Below are 15,526 nucleotides of genomic sequence, written 5' to 3'. Positions count from 1 at the left end.
GCAATATGGTCTAGGTTGCTCTTGCGCCATAAACCCTCAGTCATCATCGTAATGTTTTACTATATTATACCTTGATATTTCTAACGTACTATATATTATGTAGCGTATAGGGTTGAGGCTTGAGGCCTCTCCAATTATGGCCCCGGCGGAAATTTTCTGAATACCCACTTCCGGTTGTTGCGATTTTATAGTGTTTAGACGTTTGTAATTGCTAACTTGTTATTATACGCCTAACGACATTAATGTCTTTTATGTGAGTATTTATTCAACGCCCCTTAGATTATTATTATAAAGAATGAAACACACATCCATAACCCATAAACCCACCATTAGCATTTTTAGCATATTTAGAGGCCTAAAACTCAAAACTAGTGCATATAACTTTAACGGAATGTATGCTGGCTAAAAGAAAAGTGTGAAAAAAAGCAACCCAAAAACAATTTAATTTTTTTTTACAGCGTGCTGAAATTTAACAAAAAGTGAAAACCTTTTCTGTTTTATAATTTATTTCTCAGTACTTGTACGTGATTAAGACAAAAATTTTACATCATGTGAAAAGCGATGAAAGGTTCTACACGTGGTATTAATAAGCTAAACATAGTCGACTAGAAAAAAACGCAGTTTAGGTCGCAGTTATTCGCGGAGGCATGTTTGGGGATTTTTACAAAAATTGGAGCGACGAATAATAAATAGTAGTTTCAATGTCGTTTTACTGACTTGCATATATATCACAACGAAACAATAAAGAAGCTTACTTTTGAATACTTTGAGAATGAGAGTGGTTCAATATCATCACACACGAAAATCATCAAAACCCACCAATGGCATTTGCTTTTTTTTAGCATATTTAGAGACTTAAATTTCAAAACCAAGGGAAATACCTCTAACGGAATGTATTCTGGCTAAAAGAAGGGTGTGAAGAGAATGCGATGCGAGAAAAAGAAACAAATTTAAAAAAAAAAAACATTTTTATGCAGCGTGTAGATAATGAACGAAAAGTGAAAACCCTCTCTGTTTCATAACTTATTTCTCAGTACTCGTACAAGTTAACACAGACTTTGCTTAATTTGGACGGCATACTAAACTAAACTAAACTAAATACTGAACATAGCTGACTCCCCCCCCCAAAAAAAAAAAAAAAAAAAAATCCGCAATTTAGGTCACAGTTGTTTGCGGAGGCATGTTTGGATTTTTTTTACAAAGATTGGAGCGACGAATAACAAATAGTAGTTAGAAGGTCGTCTTACCTACTTGCATATATATCACACTAAAAAGATATAGAGGCTCTCTTTTGAATATTTTGAGGTTGAGAGCGATTCAATCGTCAAAACCTCGTCGTTCTGTCCTGCTTCTTTGAGATTTTTTTTCTCCGAAACCAAACATGTCAGGACATTGAAATGAAAAGGATTGTTCTTCCAGGAATATGCGCCACAAAATATAAAAGTTGACCCAAAATAATATATACGATTGCACCCCGTTGCCTATATCCAAATGAAACCTCCCATATATATATACGTATATGGGTGGTTTCATCTCACTCAGGCACAAATTGGGGGACAATTTTTTTTGTTTACTTTTGACGAAACAAAAATTGTTTGGGGAAAACCCTTATGTGACAGGGAGTGCGAACCAAAAGTTTGGGCGATTTTTTTGTTCTCAAGTTATGGACATTTTAAGCAGCCGAGACGCAAACTAACCTTTCTCTCGCCTGTCGGAGGTGTAATGTTTCATTCCTTTCAACTTATTGTCTTTTTTTTTTTTTTGGTAGTGCAATGTAAATTTTTTTGGCCACTCGCCGAATAGGGATTATTTATGGTCAATAATCTTATTGCGATTATTTTTCTTCACGTTTGTTTTAAATACTGCCAAAGTGTGTTCCTCTGACAATATTTGACAAAGTTTGACAAGCCCTTCCGGGTTACCTATTTAAGATATCGTACCATATTGAATATTTTCAGAAAGCTGAGAGGATGCTATTTCTATTAATGGCAAGTCTAACGTTGTGTATAAAAGAGAAAGGGTACTGCATTTTCGTAAATCAGGGACTATTTGAAATTGTTTGCAAATTGGAGGTGGATTTCCTTTAGCTAGCTATTGCAGAGCTTTATAAGGTAAAATAAAAAGAAAATTTGATATTTTGTTTGTATGGTACCTGTACGAGCTTGGATTTTCATTTTGTTTGACTGTTTTGTCAGTAAATCAACTTAATTGCAAATATACACTAATCCAAAATAGGCACCTGTTATTTTTTAATACATACCTGTGAACACACTTAGTCTCTGATAAATAATTTTGGCGCGATTATACAAATCAAACATATTTTAAAAATTTGCCAATATGACGTTTTTGGACGATATTTGTCAAAGTTTACCAGCTCTTTCGTGTGAACTATATGGTGTGTTAACATATTTAGTATTTTTAGAAAGCTTAGAGAATACTCCTTTTAACGATAACAAATTTGATGTTGTGTGTAAAAGAGAAAGGGGGGAAAGAGAATGTGGGTGTTTACTCGTAAAGCAAGGACTATTTAAAAAAAAAATTTGCGAACTGGAGGTCGATTTTTTTAAAAGCCTACCTTTTATTTGGGTAACTGTTTTTATCAAGCTACCTACTGCAGTACCTCATAAAGTAAAATGAATAAAAATCGTAACATTTTGTTCGTATGGCGGCAATAAAAGCTTACATTTTGTTTTTTGTTCACGTTTCGCCCAGTAATACAAGTGACTCACAAAATACACTAACTCATAAATGACTCCTCTGAAAGTTTTAGTAACTGCCTGTAAATTATTTTAATAAAAGCAGATGCAAACGGCGAGTTATGCTAATAAAGCGTCTAGATTATAATCATTTTTTAATTGCCAAACCGCCTCTCTGGAACAATATTTGACGGAGTTCAGCAAGGTGTGCTGTGCTACCTAATCAATATATTCTTATGATTTTAAATCACTGTAAATCTCCAATAAGCTCTTTATTTTGAGTTTAATTTGAATAATTTGCGCTAAACATATAACGCAGAAACCTTTCCTGTAAAACTAATCTTTGGAAAGAACTTGCAAGTTTGAAGTCGTTTTTTCCTAAAAATACCCGCCTTTAATTTCTTTCATTTTTTATTCATAGTTAGGTAATAAATTAGTCGGTCAGGAATTTCAAACAAAAATTGTAATATGTTTTTTGTATAGCCGCTATTCGGACTCGAATCTTGTGCTACGAGCGTTTTGAGCGGGACTTCGCATAGACACTCATCTGAGCAGAATTTTTACCTATGTAAGGTTTTTTATTTAATGTTAGTACTTACCTCAATATCTGAGCGTAAAAGCCAGTGAAACAACAAAACAATATTATTTACTTGGCACTGGAATGATTTGCATGGTGCGTGAGCTTCGCCCTGAGTATTGACGACGAACATACGTAACATCTAGACTCCCGGACAGACTTAAGTCAAGAGGGAAACGTCTAAGTAACCCTGTATGAATGACTGAAAATAGAAATGAAACATAAACATATGACTAACACATTTGAAACCTTACACGCTACGAAATGCTCGTTATTTTATGAAAGAGTCGGTATGCGCAAAAAATAAACCGTACTTACTAAGCGTCAGATACTAAATCGTATATATGTATATGCACTAAATATCTGTTTGACATAAAAAAGATAACAATTACATATCAAGTCCGGTATTTCAAACTCAAAACCGAAAGCAAAATGCCCCAGAGGAATTCTCTAACGCCTCCGAATTCGGAGGAAATGAGCGCAGCTTTCGCACTTGTGTATCCGGAATTCTAAGTAACATTTTTTAGGTGCACTGCTCCGAATCTCATTAATGTTTTTGGTTGGATATTTAGGTAACAGCTAACAATAAATATAAAACCTTACATCGGCAAAAATAGCGCTCAGCAGAGCGCCTGTGCGAAGTCCCGTTCAAAACGCTCATAGGACGAGATTCGATTCCAAATAGCGGCCATACAAACAATATATTGCAATTTATGTTGGTAGTTAGACGAACACAGACAAAGGCGAACAACCCCCGACATTCGTCACACCCGAAACAAAGGGGCAGGGGTGAAACTTAAACCCGTACAAACATCCTACACAGATACAAAGGCGACCTCCAAAACAATCAAATGTGTAGAAATCTTCAACTCCGTGTCCAAATTAAAAGACGGCCTATTTACTGCATTTCCGTGACTAATAACAGTGAGGGACTCTTTTACCAAGCGTCTATAATCCTGTCTCTTTGGAACATTTAGTTCTGGCCGAGCTGAACGGGGTCAACTGACCTAGTTTGAAATCATTTTTGAACACAGTGCTAATGCCGCATTTTTGAACACAGTGCTTTCAAAAGTTGCCACTCAAAGAATATCAAAGCTGGCATAGTCAGGAATTTAGTAGATAGTGTCTTCTTCGTATATTCCATTGGTTCTGCGCTCCACCGCCTTTTGAACCGTTTCAGCGTGCAAGTTTTCCCGAGGATTATGTGTTCAGACAGTTGTTGTACCGGGTTAATATGAGAGAGAAATGTTCAAAGGTTCGTGAATCTGCCAGGCGTGTTCTTCTCCCTTTCTTCCATCGTATCGGTATTTCTCATAATCTGAAATCTGCCGGCAACCGCTACGGCATTAGCACTCTGTTTAAAAAAGATTTAAAAAAAAGTCGGTTGACCCCGTTCAACTCGGCCGGAACTGGATGTTCCAAAAAACATAGAGAAAAAGATGTGAAGAAAGGTAAAAAACACACGCGAGCTGGTGAATGGTATCCATAATAACCCTGAGACGAAGAAAAAATAAAAAAAACGGACAGTACAACGAAGTCTCTAATGGTGAATTCAGCTCGCAGCTCTCGAGCACTCCAAAAGCGCTCCATTTGGAGCGCGCATATTCCGCTCGCAGATCTGGCTCAAGTTGGTCATCTTCCGCTCGTAGATCTCTGGCAGCGCCGGCTCCACGGAGCGCCCCAAACTCCGCCGAACTTGCTCTGCGGGATTTCACGGATCTCTCCGGAAGCTGACAGAGCGGCCCACGTGATTTCCGTCTAAACCGGCGGTGCGCATGCGCGGCGAGGTTGGAGAGATCGGCGGGCCGGTCGGGTCGTGGAGTTGGATCTGTTCGGGTGCGTCGATTGTTTACTCTGGATTGTGACGGCTCGAACGCTTCTACCTCGCGTAGATCAGGGATAAAAAGCCGGGAATGTGGAGCGTGGCAAATCGTAAGCGCTGACGTCTGTGATCGTGAAAGGAAGAACGAGAAAAAGAACGACAGAAAAGCCGGAGGCAGACGCAAGGTTAGGCCTATTCATTCTGCAGCCAGTGATTGTTCACCTTTTTACACTGAATTCCGTCGGCGTTTTCCCGTGAAATAAAGCAAAAGTGGTTAGGCAACGACCGCGCAAGTGATGATGTGTTACCTCTGTGTTTATTAAAGTCGTACTACAAATCTGAACTCCACCGCTGGCAATCGCTGTCCGTGCCCCGCCGCTTCGAGGCGGCCGAAAGGTATGTGACGGTGCCGAACGCGGACGTCTTCGTTATTTGTGACATGGGCGCCGCGGTACGTATAATTTCGCCCGGCCTGTGTCGCGTGTTAGTTCTGCAGCTAAGCAGTGACAGTAATCACTGGTCGTCGGAAAGATCAGTCGGCTGAGGCGTTAGTGGGCTGGTCAAGTTCGAGCAGCGGCCATTTTGTACGGCGGGGGGAGAAGGGGTCGGGAAAGGTGTGAGGGAGGTCGCTCCAAAAATGCAAGTTTATCTCCCCCTCGTCGATTCGGAGCGGGTCCCATGGAGCGGAATTTTGAATCCCTCGCGGATTTCGGAAAGCGCTCCAGATCTACGAGTGGAAATCACCATGAAACAGCTTGAAATTTTATTTAACAACCATCGTCTTATATACACGTCACCGACCTCCAAAACAGTTCAAAAGCCTCCTCGCCCACTTCACAGAGTACCCTCACCCTCAACATAGCAAACACGCCCAAAACACAAAGGGACACCAACTCAAAAAGGGAAAGCAGGAACTTCCACACCTGACAAGGTCAGACCGAACCAAACATCACTTATAAACTATTTTGTTCCCCTATCAAAAAACAAACAAGATTGCCGGGGAAAAAAAAAAAACCGAAGAAAGAGAAGAACCCCAACCACAAAACAAATAACCCATCACTTAACAAAAAGAAAAAGAAATTTTAAACCTAGAAACTTTTTTGTTCCCTTATCAAGAGATAATGAAGGTTGACTGATACAGTTTCCGAAACTTAAAATACGTAAAGTTTCCTTTAACACTCTCGTATGGCTATTTTTTTCTCTATGTACGACTTCTGTACCCTCGCACTCTGGTGCACAATTGTTAAACTCGCCTACAAGTTTAGCAATTTCAGAGTTCGGTGCATTATTTTGAAGAATTTATAAGTGATGTTTGGTTCGGTCTGACCTTGTCAGGTGCGGAAGTTCCTGCATTCCCTTTTTGAGTTGGTGTCCCTTTGTAATTTGGGCGTGTTTGCTTTGTGTGCGTTTGTCGGTTTATGTTGAGGGTGAGGGTACTTTGTGAAGTGGGCGAGGAGACTTTTGAACTGTTTTGGAGGTCGGTGACGTGTACATAAGACGATGGTTGTTCAATAAATTTTCAAGCTGTGTTAGAGACTTCGTGTACTGTCCGTTTTTTTAATTTTTCCTTCGTCTCAGGGTTATTATGGAGAAAAAGATGTTGGTTGTATGTCGGGCGTAGTTTACGAGATTGCTTTTGTCTGTGGGTTAAGTTACATTGGACAAACGAAGCGGTGTTTAAATGATCGTTTAACTGAACACAAACGTTGTATTAGAAACAAAGATAAATATTGAAAAATGTCAAAATGTGTCAGAACGTAATAACTGTATACCTCTACAGAATCCCACATCGGTTGTGTTGACCTAGAGAGAGGATCATGAACACTTGGTAAAAGAGTCCCACACTATTATTAGTCACGGAAATGCTTAAATAGGCCGTCTTTTATTTAGACACGGAGTTGAAAAGATTTCTAGATATTTTCTTCTTTTGTAGGTCACCTTTATATCAGTGTAGGATGTTGTTTGTTCGGGTTTAAGTTTCACCCCTGCCCCTTTGTTTCGGGAGTGAAAAATGTCGGGGGTTGTCCGCCTTTGTTCATGTTCGTCTTCCCTCTAATGGGTCCGCATCCGCAGCCCTTTCTGTAATGGTGTGTATCAGGACCTCACCAAGGTGGGTTAAGAGATCTTACCCCTCCCCTGTTTTTTTTTTTTTTTTTTTGAGTTAGAAGAGTACCGGTGCGCTATTGGTCAACGTCCTCCCTCTCTTGTGCGTTCGGGAAAAAGAAGTTCCTCCTCTCCCTTTTTTCTTCCTTTTGGTTTTTGGGGCACCTGTACCCTATAAAACCTCGATATTCTGTCCAATAAACTTCAGCTGTGTTTGAGCCTTTCTGTTGTGTTGTCCTCCCCCCTCCCCCCCCCCCCCCCCCCCCAACCGCCCCCCCCCCCCCAGTTCTCGGGGTTTTGTCTAAAATGATAAAAACCGGTTTTGTTGGAGCCGACGCAGCTGTTGCCATAGCACCTCTCGCACTCGGTCAAACTCAACTAAGTGTGTGAATCGCCCTTGAGACTTTCTCTTGACCCCTTTTTTCATTTGAGGCTGGCGGGCCGGTTTGTTTGACGTGCGCACTCTGCCATGACCTGATGAAGACCGGACTCAACTCGAAACGTGGTCCAATAAATATATGAGGAAACCAATCCTTTTCTGAGTTATGTATATATATGTATATCAACAACTAAAGAAGCAGGAGAAAGAGGACGGAGAGAATAATGATGAGCCGTAAGATATGACTAAAAAAAAGAGTACCTCAGTCGTACTCGTATGTTTATTTGGTGACGTCCCGAGCGGGGTCCGCTCTTAAAAACACATCCTTAGAATCAATCTGTTCACCACTAAGTAAGCTGGTAAGTATAATCTCTCGCAGAGTTTACTGGTTACGTTAGAGCATTGTGTTTCAAGCGCGCGCATGGTTTTTGCAGCAGAAATACAGCACCCTAACCTTACACGTACCCGTATCTATATTTTTAGAGGTTTCGCCTGAGGCAGTTGCGAAAGCTAGGTCGGTCGTGAACGACATTAAAAGGAAGTTCAGGGAGCACGTGGTAACGGCAACATGGATGGACGATGAGACTCGTAAAGGAGCCCTCAACAAGCTGGACAACACCGAGATATTCACAGGCTACCCGAATCATCTCTCTGACGAGGAAGGCATGAACAAACGCTACGGTGAGTGTTAATCACCTAGGCAGCAAAGCGAAAGCGTTATCTTGTACGGGCCTCGGTACCTTTTTCTCTCTTCCCGCATAAATTATTTATTAATGTGAATTACGTAATAATAATAACAAAACGTGAAGTTTTAAGCAAAGAACAGCTACCGCGTGAGTCAAAAAGATTGTTAGTCCTTGAAGGGACCTCAGATACCGGTTAGTTAAAGCATCGACCTCAGATTCGGTAAATATGTGACTGCGGATGGTGTATTTCGTGCATCAACATTTCAAACATTGAGCTTACAAGTGCAAAGGGTAAAAATAAAGAGCGTTAATATGCTGCATATATGAGCCTTCTGCTAAGGAAAAGGCAGCGATGCAGCAACTGACAGAGTGCAGCAGCAGTACACATTCCCAAATAGATGCACTAAGCTTCTAAGCAGGCTAGCTGCTTGGAAACTTACGTTCTCACATTTACTGGCTGCTGCATCAATAAGATAGTTCTTTTTTTCCCAAGCGGTCACCGTAATGGGAGAATTCACGTTATTTATTTGCTTACTTTTTGAAGGAATAAGTTTTCGCTTTTGAAATTCCGGTATACAAAAATTACCGTCTTCGGTACTGTTTGTAATAATCCCTAGCTCAATCCGTTGTGAAACCGGATTATGTAGTATTCAAAGAGCGAACGATCGCTTGTAATCACGCGGAAGGTGCTTTCAACATTTTTTATTACTTAAAAAAACCTCCTAGCGACAATTTTCTCCTAAAATATTACATAAATAAAAATTATCACCTCAGTTAAACTGATAACAAAGCAATTTCAATCAGTGCCGAGAACCGTAGTTGGCTCACTGTTTTCAACGCAGTATTATTTCTGCAAACTGCGTTTTCTCGTCGCAATCGATGGCTTTTAGTCAAACCTGCGAAGTATAGAGAGATCCTCCAACCGGTTTCTGCGTTCTGCCTCTATGTCCATTGGAATATGGACATAGATGTGGAATATTGATATAAAAAGCGCCACTGTGCATACACAGTAGCGCTCTTTATAAAAAGGTAAAAGAGTGGTAAAGAAACGAAGTACATAAAAATACACCACCTAAACGAGAACTTAACTGTGAATGATAGTTATTTTTGTGCGACGAAGATTTTTTTATTCGCAGAGTGTATGCGATTTGAGTTTTTTTTTTTATGACTGCGGGTCTTTCTTTTCGCACACCCTTCGGAAAGAATATTAAATCGTCTTCCGCTTATGAACTGCTTAGTACCACACAAGGATTCGGCTAGTGATCCTGCAGCAAGCTCTAACAATGTTTTACATTATTTTCCTTTGTCTCTTGAAGCATCGGTCAGGGTAAACGGAGTATTTCATTGAGGCATTGTCCGTCACGATGCACAACAAGGAACCACAATTGATCGGTTCGTCGTACGCGCTAAATGACGTCGTTCAGACGTTTTAAAGCTGTAAAAAGATCTTGAATCTACGGTACCACCTTTCACAAGCGGCTTGATACCCCAGTTTCACAAGTTATTAAGATAGCTTTTGTACATGGGACTGACTTCAAAAAAGTAATCGGGGTTTTCTTGACCCTACTGCAAAACCTGTGTTTTAGAGCGCAGCTCTTAGGCGCCGTTTCCAGCTTGAGCGGCGTATGCGTCACCGTCGGCGTCGGCGTCGCCGTCGCCGTCGGCGTAATTAAAGTCACCCCAAGGTCACGTGACCCCGAGGCCATGCTACCCCCCAAGGTCACGCGACCCCTCCCAAGGTCACGTGACCCCTCCCAACCCTATTGAAAATTCCATCAAGATACGTATTGTGAGACACTGACTGCCAGTCAGCAGCCTTGGTGGAAGGTGATGGACCATCAGACGTCATCTGATGGTCCATCAGATGACGTGTGACTGCCACTGCTAAGGGAATTTCATCAACAAGGGCATCATTTATATAAGAGTAAACCTATACGCACTCATAAATATCGCAAAATGCCTCGATAAAACGAAATGTTCGAGAAAAAAAAGAAAGAAAAAGCAGGAGCACCGCTTTTTTTTACTGAAGTGGTCACGGGATCGAACCCGCGACCACTTCAGTACAAATCGGACTCCTTAACCCCTACGCTATGCCATCGCTTTGGAAACTCGATTTGACCATTCGTTTTATACGCGATGCTTCGACTGCAAATGCCGTTAAGCCGTCAGCATGTTATGCAAAGCACTCGTACATCACTCGCCGTACTTCAGTTCTACTCACCTGCCATGTAGAGTACTTTCGCGTCATTGAACCATCATTATGATTGTAAGCAGTGAGAGAGTGCAGGCGAGCTGGTAATCAAACGATATCTTGTAAGCCCTGAGATGGGGAACGATAAAAAAACGGACGAAGACAACAAAATCTCAAACGCAGCTGAAGTTTTATTGATAGGAGCATACCAATAAATAGACTTTTACACAAAAGGAAAAGAGAAAGGGCAACAAAAAATCAAAAGCAAAAACAAGACGGCCAACGCGTTCACCCCAGACGGCCTAAGCCACTCCCCGGCTCCAACAAACCCCGAAAAGGGCGCCGACAGGCTGGGTCTTGTCGAGTAGAAATTCTACTAAAACATAAGACATTGTAGAGCCCGGGCAGGATCGACAGGTTGGAGCAAGCGGGAAAACAAAACGAGTCGAGAGCGATCGTTCATGAAAGCTCGGCGAAGCCTCTATGGGCGAAGCGAAGTGGCGTGTTCGGCGATTCGGCGGGCTTCTGATCAAGGTTGTCGGTCGGCTGCGTGTCATATCTCTAATATCAGCGGTTTTATGGGCTCACGTCCCGAAATCGTTTTCTTGTGCATAGATTATTTCTCGTATTCATAGATTTGACGAAATAGTGGTATCCGAATGAACTTTACGTCCTTTGACCGTACCTCTGTCTGCACGGCAAAGCTTTTTGACGTACACTGAGACAATCGATGTAAAATCAGAATCGCCACAAAGACATCTTGATGGCATTTCGCGGCGGCCGACTGCCACCAGGAAACCATCAGAAAGCCGACAAGTGGAGTCTGACTGGAGTTTGACTGTCGATTAGAGTAACTTGTTGGCCAATCAGATATGCTTGACGTACAGTCAGGCACAGTCAGCGGTCCACTAGAAAACATTGACTGCCAAACACTGTTACATTGATGGATTTTTCCTTCGAGAAGGTCACCTCAAGGTCACGTTACCCCCAAGGTGAGCCCCACGTGACCCCCAAGGTCACCCCAAGCTCACGTGACTGCCCCCGGTCACTTGACTCCCCCCAAGGTCACGTGGACCCCCTCCCGAGGTCACGTGGCCGTCCTCCCTCCGAAGTCACGTGACACCCCCCCCCCCCCCGAGGTCACGTGACCCCCTCCCCCGAGGTCAGGTGACCCCCTCGGAGCATATCAAAGAATGAGGGGAGGAATAGGAGAAGGAGGAGGAGGAGGAGGGGTCTACCGCCCCTCAGTTCCCTTCCTCCTCCTCCTCAAGAGCTGCGCTCCAATTCGGCATTACAGGGAGTTACAAACGGCTTTCACTTTTTAGAGCGCAGCTCTTAGGGGCCCGCTTCCAGCCTGAGCGGCGTCGGCGTCGGCGTCGGCGCAACCGGGGGGGGGTCACGTGACCCCCCGAGGTCATGTGACCCCCCCGAGGTCATGTGACCCCCCCGGGGTCACGTGACCCCCCCTCCGAGGTCACATGACCCCCCCCTAGGTCGCATGACCCCCCGAGGTCACGTGATCCCCCCGAGGTCACGTGACCCCCCGAGGTCACGTGACCCCCCTCCCCGAGGTCACGTGATCCCCCTGAAGTCACGTGCCCCCCCCCGAGGTCAGGTGACCCCTCCAGGTCACGTGACCCCCCCGATGTCACGTGACCCCCGAATTATGTGACCCCCCGAGGTCACGTGATCCCCCCGAGGTCACGTGACCCCCCTTCCGAGGTCAGGTGACCCCTCCAGGTCACGTGACCCCCCCCCCCCGAGGTCACGTGACCCCCCCACCGAGGTCACCTGACAACTCCAGGTCACGTGACCCCACCCCCGAGGTCACGTGACCCCCCTCCCCCGAGATCACGTGACCCTCCGGGGTCACGTGACTACCCGCAGGTGACATGACCCCCCTCAGTACCCTTCCCTACTCCTCCTCAAGAGCTGCGCTCTAATTCTGCGTTACAGGGATTTGTAGACGGCTTTCATTTTTTTATTGGAATTTTTATACATACTTGTGCTGTTTAATATGTTATATCGCGCCGTCATCAAGCCTCTAGTAAGAGTTGGCGCCGTTAGTTCGGCGCCAGTGCGTTGTACGTCGGACAGAAGTTTTGGGGTGAATTATATCCCACAAGAGGTGTAATGGCTACACCCCTTTTAAAGTGTTGGCAACAGATGTTACAGACGACATGTCGTCTCCAACATCCGCTGCCTACATCTCCCTGACAACGTGGTGAAAATCATGATGTCACGTATCAGGCGACGGGGCGCAGCTGCGCGCAGGGGCGAAAGTGCCCTCTGCTACGATCGGCAGTCAGCTCCACCCGACGACGCCTTTACTACCGCGACCGCAGCTTGTGTTTTAGCGCAAAAAAGAAAGTTTCGCCCATGGCTTTTTTTGAAAACCTTAGTAAAAGTGAAAGCCGTTTACAACTCCCTGTAACACCAAATTAGAGCGCAGTTCTTGAGGAGGAGGAGGGAAGGGTACTGAGAGGGGGTGAAGTGACCTGGGGGGTCACGTGACCTTGGGGGTCACGTGACGATGCCGATGATGTCATCAGTGACGTCACTGATGACGTCATCAGTGACGATGACGATGCGGACTCCGATTACGTCATCAGCGATGATGACAATGACGATGCGGATGTCGGTGACGTCATCAGTGACGTCACTGATGACGTCATCCGTGATGATGACGATGACGCTGCGGATGCCAGTGAGGCTATCAGTGACGTCACTGATGGCGTCATCAGTGAATATGACGATGACGATGCGGATGCCGGTGACGTCATCAGTAACGATGACGTAATCGGGGAGGTCACGTGACCCTGGGGGTGGTCACGTGACCACGGGGGGTGTCCCGTGACTTCGAGGGGTCACGTGACCTCGGGGGTCACGTGGCTTTGCGTGTCACGTGAGCTTGGGGGTCACGTGACCCTAGGAGAGGGGTCACGTGACCTCTGGGGTCACGTGACCTTGGGGTTACCTTGGGGGTCACGTGACCTTGGGATGCCCTTGATGGTCGCGTGACCTTGGGGTGAGCTTGGTTACGCCAACGTCGACGCCGGCGGCGACGCCGACGCCGCTCAAGCCGGGAACAGGCCCCTAAGAGCTGCGCTATAAAAGTGAAAGCTGTTTACAACTCCCCGTAACGCTGAATTGAGCACAGCTCTATAGGAGGAGGGGGGAAGAGTACTGAGGGGAGGGTAGACCCCTCCTCCTCCTCCTCCCCTCATTCTTTAATATGCTCGGGGGGGGGGGTCACCTGACCTCGGGAGGAGGGAGTCGCGTGACCTCGGGGGGAGGGGGTCACGTGACCTCGGGGGGGGGTTACGTGACCTCGGGGAGGGGGGCCACGTGACCTGGGGGCCACGTGATCTTGGGGGGTCACGTGACCTCGGGGGTCACGAGACCTTGGGGGTCACGAGACCTTGGGAGGGATCATGTTACCTGGGGGTCACATGACCTAGGGGGTCACGTGACCTTGAATGACCTTGTGAGGGGTCACGTGACCTCGGGGGTCACGTGACCTTGGGGTGACCTTGGTTACGCCGACGGCGACGGCGACGACGACGCCGCTCAATCCGGAAACGGGCGCCTAAGAGCTGCGCTCTAAAACTGAAAGGCGTTTCACACTCCCTGTAACATTGTCACGGTTCAGGGTCCAATCATTGGAGAAAAAATTGAGTGCACGACGATGGAAGGAATGAAGCTATAATACACAAAGAAAGACGAAGGAAGAGCAGTAAGAGACCAATATACAAATGTTCTAACGTTATCAATAGTCTCACGTATTCGTGTGCACTCGACAATCTGGTGCTCGTTCTGGGTGTTGATTGTACAGCCCAGGTCGGTCAGGTTAGTTTGCGTCTTGAAATACCCGGTGGTGGTCTCTTTTTCTGCCACTGCCGGGATTCACTGCCACTGATTTCAGTCAGCATCGAATCTGTCAGTGTAGGTTCAGTGGCACCCTTGTGGTTGCTCGGGCCGCTGCCGCGAGTCCCACGCCAGCGTCGTGTCAATGTCGATGTCTCCCTTCCTCTACTTCGGCGGTTGCCGAGCCTTCCTCGGGTCGTCGCCGGGTTCTTTTCAGTGGCTTCGGGGCGGGATTCTGAAGCTGCGCCTTTCTTCGGATCGTCGCCGAAATCCAGGCTCCGCTGCTTTGTATGATCTTTCTTCCTCTCGCCTCTTGCCCGCTTCTTCGTCCTTCGGGACTAGCAGTCCATAGAGCAATAGTACCGGCGGCAATCTGGGCGGCAGGATGGAGTGTGCCAGCGGTGCTGGTGCGTGGCCAGCCGCTGGTCCACTTGCCCCAGAGCGATGCCGAGGTCAAATCCTTGTGCAGAATGACCGCCTGCCGTTCTTCGATACTCGCGCTTCTCTTCTTTTTCTTCTGCGTCGTGAAACGTGACAAACATCTAATTAGAGTGCAGCTCTTGAGGAGGAGGAGAGAAGGGTACTCAGGAGAGGGATTATTCTTCCTCCCTCCTCGTCACCTCCTCATCCTGCCTGCTACTCCTCCGTCTGAGCGGCGACGGTGGCAGCGACGCCGCTCAAGCCGGAAACGGGCGCCTAAGAGCTGCGCTCTAAAGGTGAAGTTGAGTAAACTCCACGTGAGTATCTCGCGTCGAATTTGTAGAGGCTGTGGGAAAGTTGCCTTGCTGCGTGCCCAACCCGGCGAAACAACACGGAGCCAGGATTTCGAAAAACGTGAAACCACATTTATTAGTAAATTGTAAACATGAAGTTAGTAATAACAAGGTCGTTGGTTGACACCGCCGCAGCGTGTACCTTCCGCTCCAGGCCCCGCTTCTCTCTCTTTTGGTCGGCGTCCCCGCTGCTGCTTTTATGCGTTCTTTCACAGGGGGTAACGCCCCCCGCGCTCTTTACACACAGTGGCGCCCCTATAGCGTCCACACAATCCCCCCCTCAAAAGTCAGGCAAGTCGATGACGTGCTCGTCGTGGTCGTTTGACCTCAGAAGTTGAGGACGTTGCCTTCGTACGACGTCGATGGCCCTCTGCAGCTCGTCGTGGTTCTGGAGCCTCGCAGCGCGGTCGGCAGCTTCCCGGGTCACGTGTA

The sequence above is a fragment of the Ixodes scapularis genome, unplaced genomic scaffold (assembly GCF_016920785.2).
Source record: "Ixodes scapularis isolate PalLabHiFi unplaced genomic scaffold, ASM1692078v2 PGA_scaffold12__126_contigs__length_90152505, whole genome shotgun sequence".
Taxonomy (NCBI): Eukaryota; Metazoa; Arthropoda; class Arachnida; order Ixodida; family Ixodidae; genus Ixodes; species Ixodes scapularis.
This window is presented reverse-complemented; position numbering follows the sequence as displayed.